The following is a 14,702-nucleotide window of genomic DNA, read 5'->3' as shown; positions in this document are numbered from 1 at the left end:
GCAGCAGCAGCAGCAGACAGTGATAACTCAATCAGCTGCAAAATGTTCTGCCCACAATTTGGACATTATAGGGGAAACCTGACGAAGCATACAAGTATCAATTGCTCTGTCTGTGGTTTAACTTCCCTCCACTCCACTTAAATCATCCTTTTCCCGCTAGGTCTCTGAACACCTCTTTTCCTTTATTCTTGCTCTACCTTGCAAGAATTTTTAGTTTCTAGCTCAGTTTAGTGGACTCGAGGTCACTGGAATTATACTTTTTGAATGTTGACTCTGAACCAACTTCTCAATTCAGATTATGCTCTTATTGTTAAGAACAATAATACATGTTACAATCATACTAAGCTAGACATAAATGCTAACCGGAAAATGTATCAGTATAAAAGTAAAGAGACAAAAAGAAAACACTTTAGCCTTTCCAGAAACCTAACACCAGGTATAGTATAATAAATGAAAACAGACAAAATAGTTCTATGACCTTCACTGAGTCCAACTATATTATCAAGCTAGACAGTGAAGGACACAAACAATGAATAGGACGTAAACCTTAAGAAACTATTTGTGTGGTGTGACTTAGCCAGCTCTACAAACCTGACATGGAACAATGGACTGGTTCCAAATTGGGAAAGGAGTACGTCAAGGCTGTGTATTGTCACCCTGCTTATTTAACTTATATGCAGAGTACATCATGAGAAACGCTGGGCTGGATGAAGCACAAGCTGGAATTAAGATTGCCAGGAGAAATATCAATAACCTCAGATATGCAGATGACACCACCCTGATGGCAGAAAGCAAAGAAGAACTAGAGACCTCTTGATGAAGGTGAAAGAGGAGAGCAAAAAAGCTGGCTTAAAATTCAACATTCAAAAAACTAAGATCATGGCCTCCAGCCCCATCACTTCATAGCAAATAGATGAGGAAACAATGGAAACACTGACAGACTATTTTCTTGGGCTTCAAAATCACTGCAGATGGTGACTACAGCCATGAAATTAAAAGACACTTGCTCCTTGGAAGGAAAGCTATGACAAATCTAAACAGCGTATTTAAAAAGCAGAGACATTACTTTGCCGACCAAGGTCTGTCTAGTCAAGGCTTTGGTTTTTCCAGTAGTCGAGTATGGATGTGAGAGTTGGACTATAAAGAAAGCTTAACGCTGAAGAATTGGTGCTTTTGAACTATGGTGTTGGAAAAGACTCTTGAGAGTCCCTTGGACTGCAAGGAGATCAAACCAGTCAATCCTAAAGGAAATCAGTCCTAAATATTAACTAGAAGGACTGATGCTGAAGCTGAAGCTCCAATACTTTCGCCACCTAATGAAAAGAACTGACTCATTAGAAAAGACCCTGACACTGGGAAAGATTGGAGACAGGAGAAGGGAACAACAGAGGATGAGATGGTTGGATGGCGCCACTGACTCAACAGACATGAGTTTGAGCAAAATCTGGGAGCTGGTGAAGGACAGGGAAGCCTGGTGTGCTGCAGTCCAAGGGGTTGCAGAGTCGGACACAACTGAGCAACAACAACACAACCACTCCTAAACTGTCCTAGAAGGAGAGTGTTCTAGAAAGTTCCAATATGGTAAAAATGGAGTATTATAAAACAATAAAAGCTTATCTTTTAATATATCAGGCCTCTGAATTAATGTTATGATTATATTTGAAGCTGCAATATTCATGCAAATTTAAAACGAGAGGAAGTTAAGATGTGGAGAGGGCAAAGTGAGGAACTGAGTCATTTCTCCCACCTCACCAGGTTTTTTCACCTTCATTTACTTAGTTACATAAACCCTATGGAGAATGCAGTATTTCGCCTATGACAATTTTATCTTTCAAGCCTTTCATAAACCTGTCAAACCATGAGCTACATGAAACATTTTTTGTTTTATAGGTATTTAGTTTTAAAAGTAAAATCTTTCATCGTTTTAAACTTGAAGATCAGAGTACCAAATGATAATTCAATTCTTACCTATAATCACCTACCCTAGTTAATATTTCATGGTGATTTTTTAAAACTCAAATTCCAGAAACTAAGACTTAATGTCCTAGTTTCATCTTAAGCAAGCTCATTTAAAATTTCCATTAAGATAGTTTTACCTTAAAATAATACAACCAAAATACTTCCCATTAGTTAACACTGCTGAAACACGAAAAATCTGAAATGTGACTTTAGGAAATTTAATTTAAAAATAGCTTTAAAAGGTTTAGTATCTACTGCATACCCAATGACAAAATTAAATTCCACTTAGTATGAAAGCAAAATTATAATCTCCTATACCTTTCACTGCACCAAGATGTAATAGAAGACAAAAATAGTCATTTAATTCAAGAGGTGATCCAAAGAGACTTAAAAGTTAGATTTATATCCAAAAAGTCACATGTAAGACAAATCTGTATAAACCCCATTTCCATTGTAAGTTCAGAGAAATGACCTCTTATGAGAAGGCAACACAATGTATGTAGCACAGTTACACAATACTAAGCTATATTAACTCACACAAAGTAACTTAGCCTCATTTGTAGAAAGAAAGGGAGAGAGGGAAGGAGGGAGAGAACAGGAGAGGAAGAAAACTTGTTATCATTTTAAAAGATGGAATACATAATGATAGTACCCTTCTCCTCACAAAAGAAACATGCTGGCTGGCCCCAATATAAACAAAATCACATATGAGAATCAAATATATTAAACTCAGTCAACATGCAAAAGTGAAAGTCACTCAGTCGTGTCTGACTCTTTGAGACCCCATGGACTACACAGTCCATGGAATTCTCTAGGCCAGAATACTGGAGTGGGTAGCTGTTTCCTTCCCCAGGGGATCTTCCCAACCCAGGGATCAAACCCAGGTCTCTCACATTGCAGGCCAATTCATTACCAGCTGCGCCACCATGGAAGCACAGTCAAATGCATGACCAGTACATTTAACCCAGCCAGACGCTTGGTCAGAAGTCGGCCCCATCAAGCCTGGGGGAGAACAGATGCATGCACATGTATGGCTGAGTCCCTTGGCTATCCACCTGAAACTATCACAACATTGCTAATCGGCTATACTCCAATACAAAATAAAAAGCTTAATTAAAAAATTGATTAATTAAAGAAAAAAGAAGATGGGCCCCATGGACAATTAGTGAGAAAGATTCCTAAGGTAAAAGTAGAGGTACATTTAGATATGCTACATAGTCAGAAGTTTTTTGGCTACTCCTCACTGCCGTGGAAATTGTGCATTTGTGTTCTAAGCACCCTAGTAAATCATAAGAATCCTCTGATATTATCATATAAACATTTTTTGCCAAACTAGCATAAAGAGTTTAAGGATTATCCAATATTCACTGAATTGTAAAGATTGTTTCAAAAGGCAAGTCAGATCTTACTATTTCTAAATGAGGTCACTCCCTGAAGGTTCAATACAAGATATTTATAAACTTGTACTTGACACTTACCTCTTTTACAAGAAATTTCAGTGAGGGATCTAGCACATGGAATGCTCACTTTACCGTCTGAGCCACCAGGGAAGCCCCTAATCTCCTACAGTTCAACAAATATCTATCGAGTTCTTATCAGTTACAAAAATGAAATATACACAATTCACTACACTCCAAATAGATACAAAAATAATTCTAATATTTACACAGGCTATGATGAATCTTAGAACTGGAATATCAAGAAAAGTTAAAAGCCAACCTGACTGAGAGGATTTAAGAAGTATTAGGGGATATAAATGGAGACTTTAGGAGAAGGAAAAAAACAAGAGAGAGGGGGAAGTAGGGTTCAAGAGGCAGAGATATCATGACAAGGATGAAGATGAGTTAAAAAAAAGAGGTAGAAAAATACCAGTCTTGATCTCCTAAAGAGAAGTAGTCTCAAAGGAGCAGAACTTAAAGCTTATAGAAAATGACAAAGCCTTCAATTTCAGGTGGGCTTTCATTTGTCTGCAATGAGGGAATGTGCTAGGTTTCACAGAATACACAGAAACAAAACCAATGGGATAAAAATAGATATATAAGAGGATATTTATTATAATTGGCTTTCCTGGTGGCTCAGATGGCAAAGAATCTGCCTACAAAGCAAAAAGATCTGGGTTTGATCCCTGGGTCAGGAAGATCCCCTGGAGAAGGAACGGCAACCCACTCCAGCATTCTTGCCTGGAGAATTCCATGGACAGTGGAGCCTGGTGGGCTACAGTCCGTGAGGTCGCAAAGAGCTGGACACAACTGAGCGACTAACATACACACACACACACAGTTACAGTGGCTGAGAAGTCCCATGATCTGCCATTTGCAAGCTGGAGACCCAGGAAAACAGTGACAAAATTCAGTATGAGTCTGAAGGCCTCAGACACAGAGGAGCTAATGGTAAAACTCTCAGACTGAGGCCAGAAGGGGTTGGGGCTGGGGGGTGAAGGTGATGTGCGTGCGGCATGCTCAATCATGCCTGACTCTTTGATACTCCATGGACTGTAGCCTGCCAGGCTCTGCTGTCTGCAGGATTTTCCAGGCAAGAATACCAGAGTGGGCTGCCATTCCCTCCTTCAGAGGATCCTCCCAACCCAGGATTGAACCCACGTTTCCTGCGTCTCCTGCATTGGCAGGGGGATTCTTTAGCACTGAGCCACCTGGAGAGCCAGGGGATGATGTGCTGCTGGTATAAGTCCCAGAATCCAAAAGCCCAAGAACTCAAACGTCTGAGGACAGGAGAAGATGGAAGCCCCAAGGAGACAGAACAAATTCACCCTTCCTCTGCCTTTTGATTCTATTTGGATCCTCAATGATTAGATGACACCCACCCACACTGGTGAGGGAGGATCATCTTTAGTCTACTGATTTAAACGCTAATCTCCTCTGGAAATATGCTCACAGATACACCCAGAAATAATGTTTAACCAGCTCTCTGGGCATCCTTCAGCTCTATGTGTCAAGTAGACACATAAAATTAACAATCCCAGGAAACCACCATGAGTTTTCAAGAAAGAAAGTGGTATGAACAGACTTTGGATTTCTAAAAGTTCACTTTTGAAGCAGACTGGATGGTGAACAGAAACTAAAACAGAGTGGGACCAATTTGTATAAAAACCTATTAGGCCAGTCAAGAGATGACTTTTTGAACTAGGACAGAATGAACAAAGCACCAAAGGAATAGAACTAAAAGAATTTCACAGAAGAATGAATGGGATACCACCACTTCTCAATTACCACCACAGCCTCCTAACCAGGCTCCTAACCAACCTCTGCATGCACCCCTCAACCTCATTTTACAAAGTAAATCAGATCACATCTCATAGCTCTCTACCTCTTCTGCCTTCATGTCAGCCAAGTGGATCGTTTCAATTCGTAAAATTTAGTTCAACTTCTCTTGTGCCTCAGAATCATTCCACATGCTGTTTCCTATACCTGGAACTCCAATTTTTTTCACCAGGTGAACCCTAAGAAGCCTTCAAATCCCAGTTTAAAAGTCACTTCCTCGGGTTTCCCTGGCAGCCCAGTGGTTAAGAATCTGCCTTGCAATGCAGGGGACACGGGTTCGATCCCTGGTCTGAGAAAATCCCACACACCTTGGAGCAGCAGAGCTGGTGTACCACAGTTACTGAAGCCAGAATTCTAAAGCCTGCAAGTCACAGCTACTGAGCCCACACTGCAACTACTGAAGCCCATACGCCTAAGTCCAAAACAAGAGAGGCCACCGCAATGAGAAGCCCTCACATGGAAACCAGAGAGTAGCCCCTACTCATCACAACTAGATAAAGCCCGCATACAGCAACAAAGACCCACCAAAGCCAAGAAATAAAATAAATAAATCTTTTTAAAAAAGTGTCATTGTCTCCAAAAGACTATTCCTAAACTCTCCAGTCTAATCATATGTCCCACCTTTAACTTCTTTCTTGAAATACATACTACCTGTTTAAACAGGGGTTTGTGTTTACTAGCTATTCCCCCATCAGACTGTTCCCTGAAAGCTAGGACTGTAATTACTTAATGTCTAGTCCAGTACCTGGCACTTGGTGGGTACTCAACAAATACCTGCTGAATTAACAATAAGTAAATCAGAGAAGATTACTTCAAGTTCCCAAGTAGGAAAACAGTAATGCCATTACCTAACAAAGGGAACAGGAACATCAGGTTTGTGGATAAAGTCGAACTCTATCCGAGGTATGCTGAATTTGAAGAAATCATGGAATAGGTTTGAGCTACAGAAGTGGAGTCACTAAATACTGAATTGTTTAGCCAGAAGAAAAAATGTAACACTAATGGAAAAGGATGAGAAGCAAAACAAAGCAAACTAAAAGCAGAATATAGAAAAGCGGAATAGAGAATATCTATATATATATCTATACATATATATATTCTCTATATCTAATATCTAATATCTATATCTAATATCTAATATTCTATAGTAAGTGGTAGGAAGAAGAAACAAATGGACAAGACGTGGATATTCCTAAGATGTAAAGAGCTTGTAAAACAGAAAACACGAACAAACCTATAGAAAAAGAGCTAAAGAAATGGGCAGTTAACAAAAAAAGAAATGCAAATGCTTCTCACCCATATAAAAAAGATACTCAGCCTAATCCAAGATAAACATGCTATGTTATGTCTAAAAGAATCCACAGTTGATGTAAATGGTTCTGAGATGTGTAAAAATAAAACTATAAATTATAAAAAAGATATTCAATCTGACTCATAATGAAAGATGAAAATTAACACTATGAGATTGCATTAGGACAAAAAAAAATTCTGACAATATATTCTATTGATAAGGTTTTTTATATATATACACAAAGAGGCACTCTCGTACTTTACTGATGGGTACACAAAGAGATTTGATTCTTATGAGGATAAATATGTCAATATCTTTAAACTGTGAACTCATTTTCCCTTTGACCCTGCAATTTCACATCCAGGAATCTGTCCCAAATATACAGTGGCAAAAACATAAAAAGATATATATGGATAATAAAGTTATCAACTGCAGTGCTATTTGCAAAAAATTAGAAACAACTCAGATGCCCATCAACTGAAAATTGGTTAAATAAGCTATGTCTTTTTTATTCCTGCAATGAGATATTATGTAGCTATAAAAAGGAATTAATAATTTATTACTAATGAGTGGTCTCCAGAATATATTAAGTGAAAAAAGCAAGGCATATATTATCATTTGTCTAAAGAGTAGTATTTTTAAAAAAGCAGAATGGAAGAATAAACTTAGGTTTTTAGCATAGAACTACTTAGAGAAAAGGGTAGAGAAAACAGAAGTTAGACTCCTTTCAATAAGCCTTGTTTTTTGGGGATGACTCTGGAGGCATGAAACTATTATAAATGATTATAACACCAAATTACATTTTAGAAGTTATTAAATATCAAAATATTTAAAATAAAATAACTTAGATATATACTCTGTTGGTGGCATAACTATACACTTAAAAATGATTTAAATTGACATTTTATGTTATGTATATTTTACCACAACAATTTAAAAAATAAGTAAAAAATGCAGCATACATGTTGGGTTGTCATCCAAAGAACAGGTTACTAAAAAGGCCCACTAAAAAGGAAACTCTTCCCCCCCTTGCTCTGAACTACCAACCAGCTGCCATGGTGTTAACCGCCCCATGGAGAGGCACAGGCACTAGCCTCCAGCCAACAGCCAGAAAGGACCTGAGACCTACCAATGACGACCTAAGGGTGCTTAAAGCACCTCCAGAGGGCTCCTCTGCGGCCCCTCCAACCGAGCCCAGGGATATATGCGCCCCAGCTAACACCCTGACTGTAGCTATATGAGAGACCCTCAGCTAGAGGTACCCAGGTAAACTGTACCCCACAAAAGCTGACTCATAGCAACTGCGAGATAAATACCATTTGCTGTGTAATGCCACTAACCTTTGGGGTGATTTGTTACACAGCAATAGATAACTAACACACACAGGCCACTGAGTAAACATTCCTAGGAAAATGAGCCCTAAGTCCAAAAATGAACTGCAAATTCCATTGCTGGACTACAGCCAAGAGGAAAAAGTACATATGCCAACCAAAGGCTGCACACAAGAGTGCTCGTGGCAGCTTGATTCCTAACAGCCCCTAACTAGAAGCAACTCAAATATCTACCAACTAGAAAGTGCATAAATAAATCATGGCATGTCACACAACAGAAAACCTACTATACAGAAATGGAAAAAAAAAAAAACAAACTACTGTTTCATACAACAACACGGCTAAATCTCACAGAAATGAGGAAAGAAGCCTGACAAGACAAAATGCCTGTACGGCTACTCTGAGACTGTTACATGTATAATAAGGGTACTATAAATGAGTAATTATGAAATATTTTAATAAGATATTATTCTTAGTATTACTGAGAACTAGAATTCTCAGCTGAAAAATACAGATATAAAATAAAAAAGATTAACAAAAAATCTGATAGTATTGAAACTGAATTGGAAATATCACTTTGAATTCATGAGGTACTCTGTCCTTAAAAAAAAAAAAAAAATCCCTAGTTCTGAGCACTGGAAAGGCCTAGAAACAATGGTCAACCCACTAGCAATGAGAACCTCTAGAGCCCAAACTGTGGTCTTGAAATTCTATTCCCCAATAAAGGAATCAGGACTCCTTAGAGACACTGCTGACAGCAGGTGTGGGGATGAAATGTACATGATGAGTTATACTAGATAATCAAGAAGCTATCAAAAAATTACTAGTCATGTCAAAATAACTCAGTAAGCAACTTGAAGAGTCCCATTGGCCAAAGATTAAGTAATTTAAGCATTAACAATGATAATTACCATAGTGAATTTTTCAAAACTCCAATATATTTAGAGTCTATAAGGAATCTAGAGGAAGGGGAGACCCTAATCAGTCACTGTTGGAGAAAGCAAATATAACCAAGGCACTATTTTGAAATAGGTAAGCTAAGGGAAACTGTCAACCTTCCCCATACAAACTGTCCCACTATACAGCATTCATTAACTCATCGGCATCACTCAACAGACATGAGTCTGAGCAAACTCCAGGATTCAGTGAAGGACAGGTCATCCTGTCCGCGGGCTGCGGTCCATGGGGTCACAAAGAGTCAGACACAACTAAGCAATTGAACAACAATAACCACCACATAACAAACAGTATACATGGAATAGCTTCTCCTTACAGACCATTTCACCTAATAAATGAACAGCAAAGTTGTAATATTAAAATATCACCAATTTGCAAACCTTAATGATTTAATAGATCTCAAGCAGGAAGTCCATCACCTATTTTTGTGAATATAGTTTTACTGGAACACAGTTATGCCCATTCATTTACATTTTGTCAATTGTAGCTTCCTCATTACAACAGCAGAATGTAGTAATTGCAGCAGAGGAGACCAGATGGGCCATAAGGCCTAAAATATACACTATCTGCATCCTTACAGAAAACGTAAGATCTGATCTATAGCATGGAGCACAAATGACAGCTAATCAGAAGAAAAAGAAAGACACTTGCACAAAGACAAAGACTTGCTAGAAGAATCTGAACTGGAGTCTAAGCAACTATTATTTTAAGGACAGAAATAGAGGGGAGGATGAAACCTTAAGAGAAAAATCAACCAACTGCAAAGGGGAAAGGGCTTATCTGGACCCTGAACCTATCCAGCCAACTGCTTTTATGGGACTTCCCTGGCAATCCAGGGGCTAGGACTCCATGTTTCAACTCAGGGGGTACAAATTCCATCCCTGCAAGGGGAGCTAAGATTCTGCATGCCATGAGGTCCAGCCAATAAATAAATAAATAAAATGTGTGAGAATTACAATTAACATTAACTGGATATTTGACTATATCGGAATTGCTTTTTTAAAGTTAACAATGGTATAACGGTATCAACGGCAAAAATACAAATAAATTTTATGATGCCTAGAATTTCTTTAAAATAGTATAGGAATGGGAGGGAAGTTGGTGAGAGACAAGACAATTTGGCTATGACAAGATAATTACTAAACCTGAGAAATGAATACAAGGGGATTCACTACACTAGTCTGTTACCTTTTATATGTCTTAAATTTTCCATAATAAAAATTATAATAAGATATAACACTTCCTCTTTAGGCACTGAAAAATTCTGAAGTAAAAAAGAATAGGTCCAGAAGTATGCTAGGTTGCCCAAAAGGCAACTTGACTGTGACAAGGTGTGGGGTCTTCTAAAGAAGGGTAAAAAGCCAAGTTTGGGAAGAATTAGTTTAGCGATAAAGTAAATGACTGCCGAGTAGATCCAAACTTAGTTATATGACCTTTTCCAACTGCATCAGGCAGCTAGAACTAGGAAATATATATTTGGCAAATTAACTTAGGTTTGCAGTTTGGACAGGGTCTTCAGAATGTTAAAAAGGCAACAGAACATAAAATGCTGCTGTGAATATGATCACAAGGGTTGGGTTTTAATTAGAAAAGCAAGAAAATGCCAAGAAACAAGTCATAATAAAGAAAAAGAACAGAGAGAGTGGTATGATCATGAGAGGAGACTCCAAGGCCTCAGAAGTGCAACTAATTGATGATGGGGTCTAAGGCAAGAAGTGACAGGCTATGAGACCTTGGGACTCCAGTCCTGGTGAGATAGTAATACTGGTTTCTAGTAGGTTTCAGCTACCCGCCAAGCTCACCCTTCTCCCAAGATCATTTTAGAAGATATCTGTATTTTTAAAAAGGTCCCAGGATTAGAATCACTTGTGTAAGATGCAGGGACCCTGGAAAATACAAAGGTGAAAACAATGGATACTAAACAGGTCAAGGAAACATGATGTCTCTAAAAAGATACAAGAGACAGAAAGGGAACAAATGAGGTAAGTGAAGAATTCTAACAGTCAAGACAACAGAAAGATAAGAATGTGAAGAAAAAAGAATAAAAGAAAGATATCACAATCCAAAGACAATGACTAATTGACAGTGGGACCTTATTCTAACCCCACAATTCAAAGAAAGAAGTCTAAAAATATCTCTATCAGATAGGTTAGGAAGAAAAGGCATCCTCAAAAAAACAAGTATCTATCCATTTGTTCATTACAGACATAAAGTGTTGTGTGTATGAAAACACCAAAAAAAAAACTTTATAAATTATTTAGTTAATTCATTCATTTCATAGATGAGGAAACCAAGGGCTACGAAGACTAACTAACTTGCACTTAAGAACACTATGCAATTAATTATTATAACTAGAGCTAAAGAGTACCGCATTCTTCACTCGATCTCATCTAAATACATGATTTCTATTTGGAGACTTACCTCTTTAGAGTGCTAAATGTCATATATACTTTATTTATAAATAAAAATTTGGTAACTCTTTGTTGACTGACACTTAAAATGAGTTTTCAATAATTTTAATCGTTTCCCATGTCAGTCACTTGTTCTGCTCAATTTTATTCCTCTGCACCCCACCCCAAAACATGTGTTTTGAATAAATCTCAGAGATGTTCAAAAAACATACTGGTTAACTAGCACCTATGCTTCCAAAAAAAGGTTAAAAATATGAAAAAGGACACACAGTGCCATGCTATAAAAAGAAGAGCTGGCATTACATACTTCTCTTATCAATTCCATAAACATGCACATAATTTACAGTTGTTAGGAAGAGAAGGTTCTTGACCCAGTGGACTCAAAATATCTAGGTAGGTAGGAAAAGATAGTAACAGGAAGAACTACCTCAGCCTTATAATAAGAGAATATAGAGTACAGACCTAAAGTTGGAATTCATGGCTCTAGCAAAATGAAAACAGAACCAATAACAAATCATAAAATACTAACACAATTCACTTACCATGCAAGTTCTAATTTGGGAGTGAAATTACTCTTTTATTTTCACAGCTTTTTCACTTCTAACATTTTTATCATTCCATAAAACAATTTTCTTCCCAAATAAAACTAGTTTTAGTAAACCCAGTTTTGCAAGCTCATTTACTGTAATAACCACTAAAAATGGTAGTCACCTATAGCAGTAAATATAAATTTAGATCATTATTTAAAAAACACTTGTAGTAAAAATCTCTAATTATGAAATAAGTATAAACTATGATCTTGTGACATCAGTAAGTACCTCTTGTACCTCATTCAAAATGAAAATGAAATTATAAAATATCAATAGATAATACAGAGCATATAAAAGTGCACACACAAAAAGGTGTTTACATATTTTTGTATTCTTCACAAATATTGCATATTATACTATAACCAGATTATAACATGGAAAAATGTTCTGAAGTCTCCAAAAATTAGGTATTACTGTTATTCTCAGATATGATTTTGAAAATTACCACGCATACACAAAAGAATAGGTGCTTACCCATGTGTAAAAAGAGAATATGGCACAAAAAAGGGGAAGGTAATTTAAATGAAGGCTGTTTTACAAATCTCTGTTATTCCTTTGTAAAAGCACAATACATACATACCACTTACCACTTAGAAAAGGTTGCTGAGGCACAGACTTTGTAGAAAAGACAGCAAACATGGGAAGGCTCCATCTAGAAGCTTTTCAATCTGGAGCTTGTACTTTACAGGCACACAAGCAGGCACATTGGTGCAGAAGAGTGATTCACCATGCACAAAGCAGAATGTGGAATGTTACAGGCTGAAGACAAAGAAAAAAGAGAAGAGAAACATGGTAGGTTATTAGTTACCAGTAACTACTTAAAACAATAGTTGTAACACTTTAGCAGGTTTCATATAACATATATCATTGCTGAACTTAGTTTTCAGAACTTGAGAATTTAGCCAAGAAGCACTTACTTACTAAAAAATCTCAACTATATAGGGAAAGAATCTGTCTAGAGAGAAAAAACAAGAAAATGAGTATTTGTCATTTAAAGGTTCTAAGTTAAATCTTTCATCACCGGTAACATTTTTTTCAAGTACATTTGTGAATTTCCTCACCATCTAAGCAAAATTACCTGTTTCTTGATGACACGAGGCTCATCATCTTAACAGTCCTTCCATACATAGTACTTGAGCATAAATACATTATGGGGCAATGACACTATAGACCTTTTCAAAAGGTACCCTAAGGTACTTCTTCACTCCAAGAAATGAGCATTCTCTATTGCTAGTGGAAGTATAAATATCTACAATATCAAGAATGCACTTATTCTTTGACCCAACAACCCTCTTTCTGGTACATTTTCCTACAGATACAGTTGCACACTAACAAAATAAAGTGTACAGCAAGATTATTGTGGGATAATCTGTAAAAGTGAAACACTGAAAACAATCTAAGAGGATTGGTAAAATCACCTATGATGCATCCACTATCAGGAATATGATGCAAGCATTAAAATGATTAAGGAAGCACTCTATGTATTTCCAAGGAAACATCACCAGGGTATGTACATATATGTTGTTATAGTCTGTGTTTTTATAACAAGGGGAGGGAAAAAGGGAAGAAAGAATATTTTTATTGATTAAATTTTACTAAAAAGTACTGTAAAGATCCATAAGAGGTTGCTTTAAAAAAGAGGCAGGGGGCAGGAGGGTCAAGGGGATTGGTTACCAATAAAGGACCGTAAGGAAACAGGGACAGAAGTTAAGATTTCGAAGTGTCACTCTGACTTCCAAAACATGTAAATGTTCAAACAAAATAAAATTTAAAACAAGTTCCTCAAATAAGCTTAATTTTTACTCTTTCATCCCTTTTTATAAAAACACAAGCTGTTACATGATCAGTCTAACAAGGCTACTTTCCTCGAATGTGCATGTGTGCTAAGTGTGTGCTCCAGGGGTGTCTGATTCTTTGCAACCCCATGGACTGTAGCCTGCCAGGCTCCTCTGTCCATGGGATTCTCCATGCAAGAATACTAGAGTGGGTTGCCATTTCCTTCTCCAGGGGATCTTCCCAACCCAGGGATTGAACCTGCATCTATCTCCTGTGGCTTGCGGCCTGTAGGCAGCTTCTTTACCATTGAGTCATCAGGCAAGCCCTGGAATGGTGAATGGCAAATTATTTCCTTGTCTTTCAGAGAAACTCTTCTCTTTCCTACTGGGAGTAATTCCACATATATTCAGTGCCTACTATCTACCGGCAATACATGTATCAGTGAACAAATCCGAGAGATGCCTCCCTAAAATTCAGTCACCCATTTACTCACTGCTAGTGAAGGTACACTAGGAAAGGAATAAGTATACATTTGCCAGAGGAAATGTAAATTTGACAACCACCCTGAAAAGTAAATCTGCCAATATGTAACAAGAACCTTTAATACGTTCATAGCTGTGGACCCAGTAACTACATTCCTACAAACGCAAAATGCAGAGAGAATTTCATATACAAATTTTTTTACACTATTTATAAAGAAAACACTATTTTAAAAGAATTTTTACATTATTTATAAAGAAAAATTCTAAGGAATATAAATGCCTGAAATAGAAAAAATAGTTGGCTAAATTACGGTTTATTCAGCAAATGGAACATTATGCTACAGTTAACCTGGAAGTAATTTCTAGTTAAACATGTTAGATTAACCACAAATATTTATCCCTACTCCATGTCTGGCTTCTCTGAAATAACTGTAAAATTTGAAAAAGTAGTAAGAAATAAGAACACAAAAGAGAGACAGAACAGACTAGACATTCTTTGATAGGATAAAATTAAAATACAATTTCAAAATAAAGGGGGGAGAACGATGTTAAACAACAATTTAAAAAATGGCAGGACTCAAAATTATATATAATTTTATCCATTTTTAAAAATTACATTGAAACAGA

The 14,702-nt window shown here is 37.1% G+C and overlaps 1 protein-coding gene across 10 annotated transcripts in view; it reads right to left on the bottom strand.

Annotated features, from left to right (window-relative positions):
- The window catches only part of FRYL (FRY like transcription coactivator), a 254,961-nt gene that overhangs the window by 200,680 nt on the left and 39,579 nt on the right, over positions 1-14,702 (bottom strand). For all 10 annotated transcript variants that reach the window (XM_065914173.1, XM_065914177.1, XM_065914175.1 and 7 more), the window contains exon 2: positions 12,405-12,576. The gene's annotated coding sequence lies outside the window, so the exon portion shown is untranslated. The remainder of the gene's footprint in view (positions 1-12,404; positions 12,577-14,702) is intronic.

Source organism: Muntiacus reevesi, chromosome 22 (assembly GCF_963930625.1).
Source record: "Muntiacus reevesi chromosome 22, mMunRee1.1, whole genome shotgun sequence".
Classification (NCBI taxonomy): Eukaryota; Metazoa; Chordata; class Mammalia; order Artiodactyla; family Cervidae; genus Muntiacus; species Muntiacus reevesi.
Note: the sequence above shows the minus strand (reverse complement) of the source record. Positions and strands in the feature narration are given on the sequence as shown.